The sequence below is a fragment of the Mytilus galloprovincialis genome, chromosome 12, assembly GCF_965363235.1.
Source record: "Mytilus galloprovincialis chromosome 12, xbMytGall1.hap1.1, whole genome shotgun sequence".
Lineage (NCBI taxonomy): Eukaryota > Metazoa > Mollusca > Bivalvia > Mytilida > Mytilidae > Mytilus > Mytilus galloprovincialis.
In genome coordinates, this window is record NC_134849.1 from 26773710 (window position 1) to 26779709 (window position 6000).

Consider the following 6000-nt stretch of genomic DNA (forward strand, 5'->3'; position numbering starts at 1 on the left):
TCAGTAATGTTGGGTTCTTGTTTAATTGGAAAACAGTACAATTTCATTAGCAAACCAGAAATAAGTCATCAATGGCATCGGTGTTCCGCTGTGTTTGCTTTCTATACAAAAGACTCAACAGTGACACTCGAATCAAAAAAGTTATAAGGCCACATAAAATAAGATGTTTAAAAATATAAGGGTGTTTGTCTTATGCAGCGATAGAAAGAATCTTTATGCTTTCACCTGATCAAAATAGATTTGACAAAATATTGTTTTACATCTATATTTCGTTGCTTTTTTTATGACGTGACTGGTCATCATACTGTGGATATTTGTAGAATGCATTTCAAAATCAGTGTTGCATATTTAGGAATAAATCTTAACGTATAGTAAAATAATATTCATTAGGGGAGGAATACCATTATATACTGAAATAGAAATACTGTAAAACTGAACACACAATATTTATTTACTAAAATCCCCAAGGGTGACTGGGGTATAGAAATATGGTCACTTGGTCTTCTCCCGGCAGTAAAACGCTTGCCGAAGTGGGGCGTCCGCTTGGCTGTGCGGGATGTATCAAGTTCGCAGTCACGTCCGGTCAGAAGGGGGACGTTAAATCCGATGCCTCGTGTAAAGAGAGTGCCACGCTCTTTGCACGTTAAGAACCCTTGCAACAACTCTTTGAGGGGTCCGTAGGTGGCCTGTTGCAAGGCAAAATTTCGGTACCTATCCAATATACCCTCATTTTCCAGTGGCAGTCCAAATTTCCCCGACCATCATCCGAAATGGCCTCTATCGTATCAACCTACCTATTGTATTTATTGTGAACTTGTTCTCGTCCTGAATATGCATGAAATATTTGCCACTGGACGTTAAGCAACCAACAATCAATCAATAAAACTGAAATGTCTGTTCCTTTTCAAAATCCTTAAGTTTAAAGAAATGTGTCGTGCAGTGTATGTTCACCTGTGTTAACTTTTAATTGAGTTAAGCCATTGCAATTAATATTTTATGTTGTGGTGTTCCACAATTGTTTCAGATAAGGTCGAATGATGGTATCTATAAAATCATTTAAACCTGCTGCATGTGGTTGAACCTGTCCTAACTCAGGAATCTGATATTCAGTAGTAGTCGTTTGTTGTTGTGATTCATAACTGTTTTTTTTATATATACTGTACATTAAGAAATTATTGCGATGTTTTTGATATTGTCAAAAATGCCTAAGTGTTATATGTATTATCGCAGTAATTGAAACTCGCATTTTTGAAATTTTTATGTGAATTATAATGATTTTTCTCAATATTTCTAAGATTCATTCTCATGTTAATCTAAAATGAAAAAATCTCAATGGACGCAATGATAATTGACTTTAAAGTAGATTGCATCGTTGTTTTTTTTCGTTTAAGTCATTTTGGGTCCCTTTATAGCTTGATGTTCATTGTGAGCCAAATTGTAAGTATTAAACAAAAGGGAATCATTTATAAAGCAGTACGGAAACGTTCTTCATAGAGGCTCTGGTATGAATTCTTGCACCATAGAAATAATTGAACAAGTGGACAGGAAAAGGAGCTCCATTTTGTTCCGTGAAAATGCCGATTATGTGTTGTACATGAACTCATCATAGATATATGGATTACATTTTGTAATATTCTTTACACCTCAAGTAATTAACAACGATGGATGTTGCATTATTAGGTTTCAAACATTGAGTTACGTTAAGCAAGCATTTAGTAAATTATTAGAGAAAAAACAGTCAATACTTTTAATAGCGGTTTTTGGAAAAGAAAAAACAAAGGTCAATATACAATTTGAAAAAAATCCCCGTTTTCCCGCAAACCGTTTTCATAAATTTGAAATCCTTTTGCATTTCTTCCCGAGGAAAAAAAAAATTCTGCATTTTCAAAACTTTTAAAATGTTTGGTCCACAATTCTCTTTAATTTTTTACTTTATTTTGCCTTTTTAACCCTTTTTTTTCGAGCGCCACTAATGAGTCTATTGTAGACGAAATGCACATCTTGTGCAAATACAAAATGTTAATCCTGGTTTCTATGTTGAGTTTATTAATGGTTTTTATCAAACACAACCATCAATAGATGAACTGATCTATGATATGCAAATCCAGTATCACCGATCAGTCTTTTTTTGCGCCGTGTCTTTTTCGCGATTTACCAACAAATCTTGATTCGCGCCATTTTAAATTCGCGATGTCCCGGTCGTGTCCTATATACGTTTGTTTTCATAAATGATTGAGACATTATTTAGTGTTAATAAATTTTTTTAATCAAGTGACAAAAATCAATTAAAATTCCTGATTTTGTTCCATAACATTTAAATTTATTAGTAGTGTTTGCCTGTAAAAACACAACAAAGAGGAATGCACTTTTCAAGACTGAATAAATGCTGACAGATTTACTACTGATTATTTAATATTTTAATCTGACTGACTTATACAGCAGACACAATGGTTAATCATTTTAATTTTGATTGGCATAAGTCATTTACATAACTTAAAAGATATAGTTGTTTGCTTATGATCAATTGAATTAGTTCGGTTTATCATGATATAAAATTTTAATACATAACACTGACTTATCTTAAGAAATACAGTTATGTTTTGCAGTACAGATCTGTCATCTGTAAAAATGATGTTTAATTTAGTCTTTTACATATTCTTTTGACAACCGTCCATGTGCGGTCTTCAAATTCGTGTTCGGATTTCCTTCAAATATGCGCGGTCGTTTTATTTTCGCGTTTTAACTCTTATTGCTAATATGACAAAACTAAAACTGACGCACACATTTCCCTGTTTATAGTAATCAAGTAATAACTGTAGACAAGTGGTTTAAGTAGTTCTACTACTGTAATCAATAGTCAATGTACACTGAGGTTGTGGGTTCGAACCCCGCCGGCGGTTTAAGAATACAATCGTAATGGATTATAATTGTAAGTTTTCATATCGAAAGTCGCTGGTTGTCTCTTGGCACTCCGTCTTCCTCCTCCAATAAGAACCGACCGCCACTAAATAGCTCAATACAGGCACCAGTAGTATATCGATGTTCAAAACTCATAAATCGATAGACAAAAACAAATCCGGGTCAGAAACCAAAACCGAGGAAATGCATTATATACAAGAAAATGACGACACAACATTAAAATGTAACACACACAGAAACGAACTAAGCATTAAACAAAATTCGATGCGAATAACAAATATAACATCAAAACTAAATACATGAATTTCGGACACAAAAGAAACACAACGTTAAAATGTAACACACACAGAAACGAATGACAATGACCATATTCCTAACTTGGTACAGGACATTTTTTTAAAAAGAAAAAATGGTGGGTTGAACCTGGTTTTGTGGCATGCCAAACCTCCCTCTTGCATGGCCATGTGAAATATAACATTAAAATGACAACACAAAATTACAGGACTACAATACAAATAAATAGGAGAACACAATTGACAAATAAACACAAGAATAATAGCTAACAAATGGCAACAGGTTTAAAATTTAATACGCTAGAAGTGCATTTTGTCCACACAAGACTTACTAGTTACGCCCAGATACAAAAGTTTGAAAGCCAAAACAAGTACAAAATTGAACACCATCGAGGACCAAAAGTTCAAAAAAGTTTTGCCAAAACGGTCAGAGTTTTCTGTTAGGTACCAGAACATCCCTATTATTTAGAATAATTTATACTTTTGCAAACAGTAAATTTTATAAAATGACTATCTAAAAGATATACATGATAACATTGAATGATTAACTAATTACAGGCAACAACCGAAATACATAACGTAACCCGACAAAATGTGGCGCTTAAAGACAATAACTTTCAAAACCAAGGAGTAAACAAAGACTCACAAAACCAAAGGACATTTATATCAACAGTTATAAATAAGAAATAAGAAACAACACTCCACTAAACACTGGAAGTGAAATCAGGTGTTTCGGAAGGGTAATCATTTCCAGAACCGTATACGTCGGCCGTCGTGTTATTTCTTTGTTTAGTTCGGTAATGATAGAGGGTTATAATGACAGAGGAAAAATATCAGATATATTTTCTGGCACACTTTTGTCATAATGGCCAATCAGCTCATGAAGACGACCGTAAAATGTCTTGAGTTATGACCTTAATTTGATTGATTCACAGCCCTGTCTTAGTAATGTTTAAAAAAAAGTATTCATCGTTCAACAAAATCAACGTACTTCGAGCTAGTTTATAAGTTGAATGAAAACACTTACAATCTACTAATCAATTAAACATAACATTAAATTGTAAAATAAAGAAACCTATGATTCGTAAAAAAAACATCTGTTTATACATACTAAAAACAAATCGATATTTTAAATACACTGTCAAGTTAGAATTTATATTGAAATGTCTTTATCTTACACTACGTACAAGTTATTGTGTTGCTAGGGTATTATCTAAATTATGTTTAACAACGTTCTACCTGTAGCTGCATAAACCAGTATGTTATTTTACACTTTAACAGATAGATTTACGATGAATTTGGTTTGAAGTTTAAACATTGAGATTACCGTATATATGGTCTTCAAGGGAAAGTTGCCTTTCTCACAATGAACTATCGATTACCAATACACATAATTTGTTACTACAATGTCTCACTATTGTTTTACTAGAACAGTCTAGAAATTATAACAATTGTTGCGCAAATGTTGTTAATTGCTTTAGTCCAATTTTGTCGTAATGAAACGCATATCTTTTTTTTAAATATATGTTTTGCATGAACATCAAATGCATTACGAATACAAATAGTGTTATACAAAATTAAGACTTATTGACATAGAATTCAAGTACTTACGATCAGACTTTGCTAGCAAAATTTGCTGACTGTATGAATCATTAACTCTTTTTCTTCTCAAATCATGTTATTTAGTAGAATTACATTCATTGATGTAATCATATGGGAATTTTCGTTTATGTCACATGACTGCATAGGTAATTCCCCTTTATCATGATCATATCGATTATATTATAATCAAGATATGGTAACACATAACTGCAAGTATTATTACCCGTGTTATTTTTTATTTAGCTGCTAGATAATTACCGAAAGTTTCAAACAAATACTCGGAAAAAACATACTTTTTTAAAATTGACTAAATGGTTGTCTGTCATCTGTAATCGTATTTCTGTCAATCAAGACTTACCTCCATTCACATAAAGAAAAATGTCAACACATAATGATATAAAACAGACATAACTTGATTTATCAGAATATAAAAATGTCCACCACCTCAAAATTTAATATACTTCAAAATACAAATAATTAAAAGCAATGAAATATTTTGATAGAAAAATGTTAAAATTCCCTTTCGATGCAAAAACAAATGATTTTGAGACCATGTGTGCCAATGATACTATTTTACGCTACCTATGTAATACTTATTAGCATTTACAAGCTATATTTTGTACTGCCTAACTTATCTAGAAGGAGTGAAGCTTTAGTGCGTGTTGTGCAAATTGCATCGCAACTGTCTATACAGGGGTTATAAGATATTACTTGTTATCTCAAAAGCAGTTATGTTTACATCAATGTCCCTCTAACAGAACAGGTTGATAATTAGTTAGTAAAGCTCAGCCAAAAACAGAAGCTGTGTCTTACGGTACAAGCAGGCTTCCATATAAAAAAAATGACATAATTCGTTGTCTTGTGTGTTCTAACTTTTCACATAACACATGTATCAGTATAAGATGTTCCGCTGTTTCATAAAATATACTACAGAGTCCACAAATTGAACTGATATGTTTATTAAAAAATAAGTCTCTGTGGATTTATATGATATAGTTCCTAGTTGGAAACTTTAGACATACAATAATGTTTTTGATGTCTTTTTGATATGCACTAACCTTAACAACTCGTTCGCTATTCCCGTGTCTGTTCTGACGTTTTGTTTTTAGTGTAACGAACGTAATCTATGTATTAATGGTATATTATTAAGTCAGGGATTTCGTTAGCACAGATTACTTAATAAATT

The 6000-nt window shown here is 32.3% G+C and overlaps 1 protein-coding gene across 1 annotated transcript in view; it reads right to left on the reverse strand.

The window, feature by feature from the left end:
• LOC143055277 (uncharacterized) overlaps window positions 1-4929 on the reverse strand; it is a 180160-nt gene extending 175231 nt beyond the window's left edge. The window contains exon 1 of the mRNA XM_076228410.1: window positions 4824-4929. The gene's annotated coding sequence lies outside the window, so the exon portion shown is untranslated. The remainder of the gene's footprint in view (window positions 1-4823) is intronic.
• Window positions 4930-6000: the final 1071 nt, after the last annotated feature.